Source organism: Dermochelys coriacea, chromosome 9 (assembly GCF_009764565.3).
Source record: "Dermochelys coriacea isolate rDerCor1 chromosome 9, rDerCor1.pri.v4, whole genome shotgun sequence".
Classification (NCBI taxonomy): domain Eukaryota; kingdom Metazoa; phylum Chordata; order Testudines; family Dermochelyidae; genus Dermochelys; species Dermochelys coriacea.
Window position 1 is genome coordinate 72,520,524 of NC_050076.1, and position 12,826 is coordinate 72,533,349.

Genomic DNA, 12,826 nt, shown 5'->3' on the forward strand with positions numbered 1-12,826 from the left:
GCAGTGCCCATGTTGGGAACAACCCCCCTGGGTACATGGGGACTCATCGGCCATCAGGGCATGTAACCTCATAGGTCAGAGTAGAGACTCCTGGGAGGTCTATGTGGGAGCAGGGCTCTGCGGAACTCCCTCCATGTAGTCCTGAGTATGGTTGTGCCGGGGTGGCTGACCCAATGGGAGTTCATCTACTCAGAAGAACTAAAGATAAAATCCTCAGAGGCGAATACTTGGATATATTATCCCTATTACACAGGGAGGTGTTGACAGACAGTAAACATGGTCAAGGCAAGCAAAACAGTGAGCTGCCCAAGAGGCCAAGGGGTGCCTAGAACATTGGAAAATTGGGAGACTGCCTTCCTAATCTATGTGGGTGCTGTAGTACAGGCCTACCCAGAGAGGAGCCCTACCTTGGTTAAGTATATGGATAATTAGACAGGCACACAATATGTCCTGGTTTAATTATGATGAGCAGTTTTGATTAAGGGCAGCAACACAAAATGGGATAAGGTGGGACATACCTCATCACACACTGTGGTTGGAGTGGATGACACCAAGGGCTCCAGGAGTTCACACAGACAGTGATTTGTTCATAGTGCAGCAAGCTCGGGAGAGGCCCCAGGCATGCAATAGTATTTGCTGGGCATTTAATGATGGTGTTTTTTTCACAACCCCTGTAGATACATGCATGTTTGTGAGACATGTTTTGGGACCCATTCAGCCCATTCTTACTAGAGCAGGAAGGGAAGATCACAGGGAGGAAACAGGAATGGGGGTGGTGCAAGCGCTAACCACAGGTTTGGCATGGGTGGAACAAGGTCTAGGACACAGAGCACAAGCTGGGGAGGGTGGTGCAATGGGCATGGACCCCAATGCAGTTAGGATTCTCCTATGGGATTACCCTAACAGGGCAGATGGGGCATATTTGTGGGAGGGGTTTACAATAGGATTTTGGATTCCTTTTCTGGGAAATAGAATTCATTTGATGTAAAAAAATTTAAAGTCAGGAGCTGGGATGGGACATATTGTTCAAAAAAAAAAAAGATTGCACAAGAATTAAAGAAGGGCAGGACAGCTGGGCCATTTAATCAATTGCCTATAGCACATTTGACAGTTTCCCTCCTGAAGGTTGGTCCCCAAGAAGACCCCAGGGACATACCGATTAATTCATCACCTGCCATACCCGCAATGATAATGATGGAATAAACTCGGCACTATGTTCCATACGCTATTACTCCATTGATGAAGCCATTCATATTGTTAGGGCATGTGGCCCTGGGGTGCTAATGGCTAAATGTGATATCAAGCCGGTGCACCCACTGGACTTTGATCTGTTGGGTTTCTGTTTTGAAGGGCAATTTTATTTCGACAAGGCTATGCTCATGGGCTGTTCAGTATCTTGTGCAACTTTTGAGAAATTCAGTATAATGTTGCACAGGGCAGTGGTGCGGTCAGCGGATTAAATCAAGTGGTGCATTATTTGGATGATATTTTGTTTGCAGGGAGAGCCAAGTCAAATGAGTGTGTTCACCTGTTGGACACATTTCAGGCCCTGGCTAAAAAGTTGGGGTACCCCTAGTGGAGGAGAAAACAGAAGGCCCTTTCACTACATTGATCTACCTGGGCATTGAGCTGGACACCAGGGAAGGTGTGTCTTGGCTCCCTCAGGATAAGCTTCAGGAGCTATCGGGGTTGCTCCAGAAAGCGCTGTAGGCTAAAAAGCTCAGGCTGCAGGAACTGCAATCTATTCTTGGGCACCTGAACTTTGCTTGCAGGGTTGTTGCCCCGGAGTGGGCATTTTTGCTCAGTTGGCTGTGGCAATGGCCAACATAGCCAGGCCACACCATTACATATGAGTCACTAGAGAGATGAAAAAAGAAAAGGAGTACTTGCACCATAGAGACTAACAAATTTATTAGAGCATAAGCTTTCGTGAGCTACAGCTCACTTCATCGGATGCATTTGGTGGAAAAAACAGAGGAAGACTTCAGGATGTGGGAAAGTTTTCTGAGTCAATTTAATGGGGTATCATTGTGGAGGGAGGAATGGTTATTACAAAAGGGATTAAAAATCCACTTGGATACAGCAGGGGACACAAGTTTTGGGGGGTTTTATCATGGCAAAGGATGTGCACAAGAATAGTCCTCCATCTGGACACAAAACGGGGTTGTACATGACATGACCTTACTGGAATTTTTCCCCATTTTAGTTGCAATGGTGATTTGGGAATTGGAGCTGGCTAATAAAAGGGCGTGCGTCTGGTGCGACAACATGGCAGTGGTAAACGTTATCAATCGTTAAACTTCCAGATTGCACAGAAGTGGGTAAGGGTGTTTCTTCCAAACATGTGCTGGACATGGATAATGGTATAGCAAATGTCTTGTCTTTTTCCAGTTTCACAGATTTCGTGAGCTTGCACCAAGTACTAACAGTGAACCCGAGCAGATGCTGCTGGCTCTCTGGAACCTTGGAATGTGATGTGGTCGGCGGAAGGGAGATTTTTGGTTCTAGCTTACAAGTTGTTTATTTTGTTTTCTTTTAAGGAGTCTTGTCAATTCCAGGATCCAGAGAATGGGTCGTCTATGTGGCCCTCTGTGGAGGGCAGCTGTTGCAGTATCGGGTCAAGGACAATGCAGCTGCTGGTGCCTCTTGATGATCACACATGGGACAATGGGTTCTTTCTCCCCAGTAGAGCTGCTAGGCAAGAGACCATATGGAGATGTCTGTAAACCTGACAGGGTTGGAGGGGAGGCAGACAAGCAAATTCCTGGTGCCTCTGTGTGGCAGATGTTCTGTGCAGGGACTCCATAGGGAGGACAGCCAGTGACCAGATAAATGGCCTGGTAAAGGACTTAAAAGGACGCACTGGATAAAGGAACAGAACGGGCGAGGGAGTTGAGGACTCCTATGATTGATACGGCAGGGAGCCAACCCCCTCCATTCTCATAGCCCTCCTTCACCCTCTGACAAGGGTGATGGATGGTAAGGTCCAAGCCATGGATCGGCTAGGGGACCTGGATGGAAACAAAGAGGGGCTGGTGGAAGCCCCGGAAAATTGATTTGAATAAGTGTGGATTTACAAGCACTGTACACTTTATCTGCCGGGTAGTCCCAGACATCTATATAATAAAGTTGCGGCCTGATTAAAACCCATAGCAAGTCTCCTGTCCTTCTTGCAGTGTACCCAGACAATGCTTCAGCTGTGATAAATGGAAGTATTCAAGCTGAAGCCCAAGTGTAACAAAACTTTCAACTTTCTCCATGAAGAATCTTCGACTTTTAAACATGCTCCTCTCTTAGTCCAAAGCAGCTTGGGCCATTTGGCCTTCAGGGCTTATTTACTTAGTCAAGGCTTTAAGAAGAGAGGTGTTTATGGTGGATTGTATATTTTTAAGGTCATTTGATTCCCTGACTATTTTGCTTTATAGGATGCTAAATCTGTATTGTGTCTTGTGTTGTGGCATAAATATATTTTCAAAAGGCCCCTAGAACATGGCATAGGCACTTCTTTCTATTATTTATTGTTAAATGGAAAGAAAAGAAAACAAAGCAAAGCATTTTTGGCACCATCTATTAGATCATTCATCATGCTCCCCACCTGGATCCCCACATTTTACACGTAGCTTTATTAATTTTTCTGACCTGTACTGCACACTGTTTACTGCCAGTTACAGGGATGAAGACAATCAATAGAAAGTATAATAAAATAATAAACATAGAGCTTTGGTATTCTTTCAAAGACTGGGGGAGTTAGAAGTCTATTTTTTCTATCTTTATGTGCAAATTATTTGCTAACTGTGGATTCCATGTCAAGATGAGTGATATGAATTTACATCTGACAGATCCATACCATGTGAAATAAAACATAGCTCAATGAGGAGGGGAGGAACATGTGTAGCACAATGGAAGGTGGGGAAGTGTTGGATATATAGCCAGGGTCAATTCCCTCTCACCAATTCACTAACTAAAACAGGAGGGCAGGACTAGGAAGAACATACAATACACTTCTTGTACATGTGTAGCAGAGGTGACATCAGCAAGCTTCCCCCAGTGTCCCCGAAAGTGTTGAATGTGATTTCAATACCATTTTCAGTGGTGTACAATAAATCAAGACTAACTCTATTGAAATCAAGGGAATGACGCTAGTGTAAAATTGGTGTTACATCAGAATAAAACTTATAATGCCTTAAATGGCAGAAAGACAGATGTCACCGACATTCAGATTCTCCAGTGGCACTAAAATCCATAATTTATCCCACAGTATCTAAATCCTATTAGTGAATATTCAATAGCTCAACTGAAATTCAGAAAACAAAGGCACTTTTGAGTTATGCATGCATAGAAAGTTAGCTTCAACTAGAAGACTTCTAATTTTGTGTTTTTCTGTAATGAAAATTGGCCAAATTGATGTTATTTTTTTAAATTGCTTAAATGGACTTCAGCGTATAGACATGCAGTTGTTTGAACACAGAGCTGTTTCTGTTTTGCAGCTATTAGAAAGCTCTGCAAAACGAGGTTTATAGTAGAAATGCTAAAAAAACCTTAATAACACTATTTCCAGGGGCACTTATATTTCAATAATAACATTTCAATGTATTGTAACTACCTTATTAGAATTATTAAGTTTGAAATTATATAGTGGACCATTCTTAGCAGTGGAAGAATATATAAAGACACAATATAAAGGCACCAACTTGCACTTCAATAGAAGTGACAATCAGAGTAGAAGTCACAGTTGTTGTTTGGTGAAGAATAACATAGTACCAATCTGCAAAATAGTTTTCCTTATTACATTATAATCTTGTTTTTGTGTTCTCTCTTTTCCCCCTTTTCTACCATCAACAGCATACTTTTTCCGTGGTCTTTGTGAACTGAGTAGGTTAGTTGACATAGTGTGCAAATTACTATGCTTGAAATGTAGATAGATTTGTAAGACAAAACCAACTAAAATAATAGTGTTAATTTGGAAATAGTTCTGCCAGGAATTCTATTTTTTGGCTTCTTCTGCTTCTACTGATAACTCGCATTACTATTATTAATTATTATTAGTTAATAATAAATCATTAAGTGCAAATCACACACAGTTTTTCCCACCCCTTTTGCTATGGGTGGGGAGAACATTATGCACTTCAGATCACAGATCTGTTTGCACCCCTTGTCTTCTAGAATGGCGGGGAGAGAGCTAGGAACGGGACATTGACAAGGCCAGGAAGAGGAATGGAAGGGTTGTTGATGTTGCAACTCTGCAGCTCCACCAGCCTTTTCCATGCACATACAAGGCCAGAGCAAATTCTACTGTCACCCAGAGCTACAAGGGCACTCAAAACACTATATAGGTTTAGAGGATAGCTTATAGATTTAATTCACCCACATGATTGCTATGGGCCTCCTGTGCCATTTTCTGAGCTATGAGGTCAGCTCTAAGTTTCCCCAGGGGTGAGGATATGTTGCAATGTTGTGACTCATCATCAGAGCAAGCTTTCCTCCTCTAGGGGCCCATTCTGCCACTGTCACCTATGCACTGAATCTAGTCCAAGCTTTATATTGTAGGAATTGTTTCTCTTACTACTGAAATGAGCCAACTTTGAGCTGAGATGTGACAACTGTTACGTAGTGCCCAGTAACATTACAAAGCACTGTAGACCAAGAAGTGAAGAAGAATATATTAGCCAGTTGAAACTACAGGGGAAAGTTTTTAATTATGCAGTATTTAATTACTCACATTGGAATTTGGCTAGCATAGAAGTTCACATACTTACACAGACAGAAATGTCACAGTACATTCAGACAAGTCAGGACTTTGGTTTTACATTTCCCTGTTTCATATTTCAATACATACATCTTTATAAATGTGTTATTCATCCTAACAAAAGAAAGCTAACTGAATGTTACATTACAGGCTATTTGCTCTCCAAGTGGCAGTCTAACATCAAACCTCCCTTTCTTGACATACACTGTGTCAAATTACAAATAATATTTTTACATTTAATAGAAAAGGAACACAACAATGGTGAGGATTTATCTGCTAGATTGCATTGTGGCACATGTAATTGGCTGGTATTTTTAGTGCCCTATCTTAATTTGATAGCAGGTCTGGTAGTATGATTATTTCAAGATGTATTTATGTATTTTGTAAAGCCAGGACAGCTTTATGTAATGAGGTAGATTTACATCATGAGGAAACATGACTGATATTTTCAGATCTCATAGAATTTACATAGATCAGGAAGCCAGGCAACTTTAATTAGAGTCAATGAAAAATGTAAATGGAAGGTAATATTATGTATATAAAATATTTGTTTAACTGCAAATCATCAAAGGTCTACAAATACTCCTTTCTACTTAGGCAGTTTTTCTTCTGCTATCCTCTGACTTACTGTGTCTCAAAGGCATCTAATCTGGTTTAATCAGGTTGTACAGCACCCTTGGTTTCTTGACTAGAGGAGGGAAATTTATAAATTAAATTACTACTATTTGTAAAGGTCAGAGTGACATTCACACACACCTTCTTGTATGCTGCTGGCGAATGTTGAACTGCTCCGGATGATGCTCGTAGAAGCTCCAGCAGGGATATGTCCACCATCACTGGAGAGAATAGTGCAGCATGCAACTCTCTCTGCACTTGGCTAACTCTGCTAGCCTAGGTGAAAATGAGTAGGGGTATGACATCATCAAGTTCCTGACCTTCTTAAAGTCTGATCCTGCACCCCTCATTTGTATGAGTAGTTCTTACTCACATGCGTAATTCCACTGAAATCAATGGGACTACTCACATAAATAACCGTTGGCAGAATTATCTTCTTAGGACTGTGCAGAGTTCAGTGGGGCTCCTCCTAAATGAGTATGGTGATTTACATGTGTATCTCCAAGATCAAGCCTTTAAAGAACTGTAAAGTCTGCAGAGCAAGTACAGGAATGTCAGTATTTGGGTGCTAAATAATAAATAATAATAATAATAATGAATAGTAATGAATAATTTATGAGTCCCCGACACAGACAAGGTAAGGCTGAATTATTTTAATTATAGCTTCAGTTTTTCATTCTCTATTCAGCGAACACTTTACAAAATAAAAGGCAAATCAGTTCACTATTACTAGTTAACAAAACTCACTGCAAATATCCGGTTTAAATTTTAAAAAGAAATAATGCTCTTTTCTCTTGATTTAAGGTCAGATGAACGATGTCAGGTACTTATATGAGTTCTGTATTTGAAAATGCTCCCAAGCAAATCACAAAGCATGAATATTTTACACCTGTATTTGTTATTGTTTCAGACTTCCCAAAGACTTTCAACAACAATCTTTAAATTTTCCCAAGAAAATGTCATTAAAATAATATTAATGGCCTGCTATATAACAACAACAAAGGGAAGGGATTTGAGTTTAGGATCCTCTGCCACTTTAATCTATTGTACAGTTAAGGAGTAGTCTTTTGAGACTAGGTGTCAGATGTCTTTTATAGTTTGACCAAATCTTATTCACATTGCCCAAGTGTGTAGCCCAAGTGGGTTTAATAGGATTGTTCACAATGAAGATGGCCAAATGTGAAAGTTTTCCTCTCCACTTTAAATCATTAATTCTTTTTCTTCTTAAATTTCATCCCTTAATGGATCCTTCAATTGTTTATCTACTGACATTAGAACATTTGTGTTTTTCAGAGTAACAAAGTGTAAAACTTTTGTAAAGCAAATATAGTTTTATGGATTTTAGGATGTTAGCTGGGCTCCATGGAAACGCAATTATCAGCCTAAATTCTCCTTGTGAGTAGTATTCTGTTATGGGAAAATAATCTTAAGGCTGGGATACATTTGAACAGGGAGCCAGCAAAATAGCAGCCATAAATAGAATCAGAAACAATATCAATCCAAAATCAAACTCTGCCCTAAAGCTGGGCAGATGATATAGTGACAGAAGAAACAAACTAACTGTAAAGTGAAAACCTTCATGCAATACTACAAAATGGACTCGCATATCTCTCTTCATTTTCTTTTTACCCACAAAAAATGAATGAATAAATAAATGTTAGAATGAGAAAGTATTGAGAAATACTACGAAAGACCCAGCAAGGGATGAGTCCTACCAATATGCTGAACTTTCAACACCGTCTTATATGAAGTAATTTTTCTAGTCTATTCTGGTCTATTCTATTTAATGATTGATTCACCAGTAACTCTGGGATCTGAATGCCAGAGTGTGAATATCTCTGCCTGGCTGTATGCATTCTCGATCCCCACCTCTGGGTTAGTTCAGCAGGGTGGAATTTCAAATTATAGTCTGCATCAAGAAGGTTCCTTACATTTTCATGGCAACTTTCATCCAAGAATCTCAAAGCACTTCATAGATGTTCACAAATTATAACCTAGTGGGCTGCCAAAAGTGAACAACATCATCTCCATTTTGCTGATGGAGATGTTAAGAAACAAGACAATTTAATCATATGCACGAATAAGTCAGTGTCAGATTGAAGAGCAGAAGCTGAATCCAAATTTCCTTACTCCAATTTCTTGCTCTAACCTCAGTAGACCACAGTACCTCACTATCTACTGCAGCTAGCCAAATAGAAGTGTACTTTTATTACTAATGTTATATGGTATGTCCCCACTTCAAATTTGCATGTATCTAAAGTGGCGTTGGAAAATAAAAGTACTGTGTCTATTCATGTATTCATATTTCAAAATGGTAATTTCTAAGAGACTGTCCGGTTAATTACTGTAGAAAATGTGAAAAAATTCTTGCATAAAACCTTGAAATGTATGGTGTAATATACATGTCACTTGTTGCATTATGAAACCTACCCAAAATCATAGATGCTTGAACTCAGTGTGTTGGAGTGCTTCCGCACCCCCTGGCTTAAAGTGGTTTCCATTATATTTGGGGTTTTCCATTTGGTTTAAAGGCCCTCAGCAATCATAGTTCCAGCACTCCTGCCCAAAATACACTACCATCTCAAGGCATCTCTGCTGCAAATTTTGGAGTATAAAACATGCAGCTCAGCATTCTAGTTTTCACAGAGTAGGAATCTGACACTTATTTCTTCTACTTATATATCCTAAAAACAGGATGATAATTTACAGCTGCTGCGGGAAATACTGCTTCAAAAGAAAATCATTTAAAGGTCTGTGTTTCTGATATATTTATGCTTAGATGTTAGATACTAAGGTTTAAAAATGAATGAAGCTGTGAAGCTGGCACAAAACAGAAAATGGTAGAAAGAATTAATTTGGTCCCATCATCATTGCTGAGCTGATGGCTGTGAAGAAAAGAAAATCTAACTGTTGCTTAAAGTTTTCAAATAATAAAACTGAAGCAAAAACAAAGAACTAAAATGTGTCTGGATCTCCTCTCATTTGAACCATTTTTACACTGGCATAATTTTGTTGACTTCTGGGAAGTTACTGCTGATTAACCCAAACATGAGTGAGATCACAGTTTGACCCAGTAGACTGGCAAAACTCATAAGGATGCAACAATGCGAATCTGCTTGTATACATTATGGGCTTAATTCTCCGCTCACTCCGCTTTTCAACAAGAATAACTACAATTTTATCTTTAGTGGAGTTACTGTGGCCCCACACTAGTTTAAATCAGAGGAGCAAATATAATAATATATATGTGTGTGTGTTCACTTTTGAAAGATTCTGCTGGCTTGAGAGACATTCTGACTTAGTGAAATGTCCACAGAGCAAAAGCAATTTTACTAAAAATTCCAAATGTTCAGATAAAATGTCAAGCATATAGTTGTTTGTCGGTTTATTTGTTTTGGCAACAAGGATGGCAGTGGAAATGTTGTGACAAAGTTTTTGTGTTGCTTTTTATGCTTTCTGGCTGAGTTGGTTGATTGTGACAGGTAACCAGACACACTTGGGTTTAGTTCTGATTCTTTGATTAGCTATGTGGTGTGGGAGGTTATCAGAAGTGATTTACTTTGATTCATTTTTTGCAGAAGAATTAGCTGCATTTTGTGTTTACTTGGGAGCTAGTCAGGGGGAAAATATCTTGCCTGAGTTGAAATGTTTCATTTCTGCTTGGTTCACTGTCTTCCTGAGAAGCCATGGTGCCCCAGGGTAATTGTAGTTCAGGTGAAGTATGCTTCCACTCTCCTCTATCAGGTGGGGCTAGCTGACTGAACTACATGTCCCTCAGGGATGCTGATCCTGAGCAGCTGCTGGGCTCAGAAGACTGTAACTGGGGTAATGGTGAATGCAGTAGGGGAAAAGGATACATGTACCAGCCCAAGGTACATATACTAAGTTTCAGTAATTCTTTGGGGACAATATCAGGACCTAGTCAGAAAATGACTCTTATACTAGAGCTTCATTTTCGCATTGTCATCTGAGCATTTAGTCACCTTCCTGGGGCCTGGCTTTGTTTGTTTGTTTTAAAAAAGAACAACTGGGAAAACCATAAAAATAAAATGTACATGGAATGAATTCTTTAGCAAGCAGGTTACTGTTCATTAATCTGTGTGAAATGATCTGATGGTCTCTCCACATACTTCCTAACATTTAGGTGTCCTTTTTACAAAGAGACAACAAAGCCATCTACAATTAGCACCAAGTCCCCAATTCATTTGCAATTTCAGTAACTAGGTCAAGGACTGCACAATCTAAAGTTGGTTTCTCCCAGTTAGAATGAGCCACACACATGGAGCAGCATGTGCGAAGTTTGCACTGCTTTGGCAGATGCTTGTACGTTCTCAGGGTAAAGAATGACATAATTGTGCCAACAACTGCCTTCACAGTTTTTGATTTGTTCCTTTTTATTAGTTGGCCCTATATTTTTGGCCCTTCACCTCTATGGAAGTTGCGGCCAGTGCTACTTCAGTGGGAGGACTGTTGTGGGAGATCTTCCTCCCTGAACTGGAGGTAAAATTGGCTATTATCTTCCCTCAGCATTTATTATTCACTTGGAATTTTAAACAAAACCAGCCACGTTAGGGGGGGAAATATCCAGATGCAATGCGCAGACTTTTATTTTGACTTTCCAACAGTGTAGAACAGGCTGGATTAAAAATGTCCTTATGTCCATTTCTTAATTTGAACTACTCTTTCTTGGAAGTGAAGTCCTAGAAACCCTTTCTCCCACCCCCATCCTCCTGTTCTCTATTGATAAGCAAACTAATCTAGAAACCAATCTTTTAAAAAATGCAGTATAGGGCAAGGGAATGAGTGCAACACAGATAAAGTTAGTTTTGAGGGGGAAAGAAATACTGAGATGCAGATATTGAGAAATGTAATTATAATACATTTCTACTGATGATTTTTACCTAGATACAGACTGTATTTCAACAATAAGCCCTTTTCATGTCTGACGAGCTTCTGTAGGAGATAAGGATAATTATGAGTTTTTCTGCTGATAGGAATTACAATTAAGTATTTAAATTCTCTTTCAACATGATTTTGCTCTAGACGGGTTACCTGTATTGACTTGAAACAGTTCTTTTCTTTTCTTTTTTTTTAGAGCTAAAAACCTTTTGAAATCTGTGGGGTTGTTTTTTCAAAGAAGCCATTTCTTTAATGATATTTTTGAAAACACAAAGGTGTTTTCTTAACACTTTCAAGATAACCTGTTGTTTGAATGTTTAGCATGGCCCTTTGTGCTAGGCAAATGGTGCACAGGATTAGAAGAAAACTTTGCATATTGTCAAAAATGTTCTCTAAACTTTTATTGAAAGTAAAATAATTTCAAGATTGAAAATAAACAAGAGACCTTCCTTTTCTAAGAGACTTTGCATGGGAAATGGGTCCCTTCTCCTGGGGTTGCCTTTTTATCATGAGCATGTGCAGCTGGTTAGTTCTGAGTCAGTAGTTGGCTATCAGTTCTTCTCCTGCTTCACATATTCTTTTCATAAAGTGTTGCTAAACAATGATATTAAAGGGGAGTAGGATTCCTTATGCTTTTGATCAAAAAAAGCAACAACAACCTGAAACCAACCAAGCAACAAACCAAACCAAACTCATTATGCAACATACAATGAAAATTACTTGAAGTCAGTATTACTTTCGAAATCAGAACTAATTGTAGAGCTAGTTGAAATTTTTTTGATGGACTAGTTTCTCATCAAAAAATGTCATATCGTCAAAATACAAACTTTCCAAGAGAATTTGTTGATTTCTATAAAATTTTGTTTTGAAAAAAAAATTAGACAAAGTGTTTTGGTGATGACATTCTCTTTTGACATTGGAATAGAATGTTTCCATTTTTCATTTTGAAATTACTTTTTATTTCAGTTTTTAATATTGTGATGTGTTTTTTGGTGGTTTTGTTTTTTTTTTTTTCAAAAAAAATGCTTTGCAGGAAATTTCATAATTCTTTGTTTTTGTTTCGATTTGTAACAAAAACAAATTTTGAAATTGCAGGATTTCCTGCAAAACTCAAAATCGGGTTATTGCCCTGCTCTAGTCCCTAGGTAACTGTAATGTTTACAGGACAGTTCGTGTTGTGATGTTTGTTTTGTTTTTTAAATGAAATACCTGATTTTTATGGTATTTTTTTGTTTTGTTTTCTCAGTGTAATATTTCAGACTGAATTTGGAATTCTGTGTGTGTGTGGGTAGCAGGTGTTTGAATTCACAGAATTTGAAAGGGCCTTACAGACATAGATGACTAATTAGCAAATATATTAGAAAAGTCTATGCAGAGCAGACGGTCACTTGCGGGTGATTGCTACAAGGATACAGGGTGTTTGTTTTTCTCACTTGAGTTCCTAGGAAGCAGGAATAAACATCAGAAAAGCAGATCCCTGCATGGTGCTCATTGAAGGATTGAGACCTATTTTGTTGGCATTCAGTACTATCCTTATTGCCAGTCATCCCAGACTATTTGCCAACT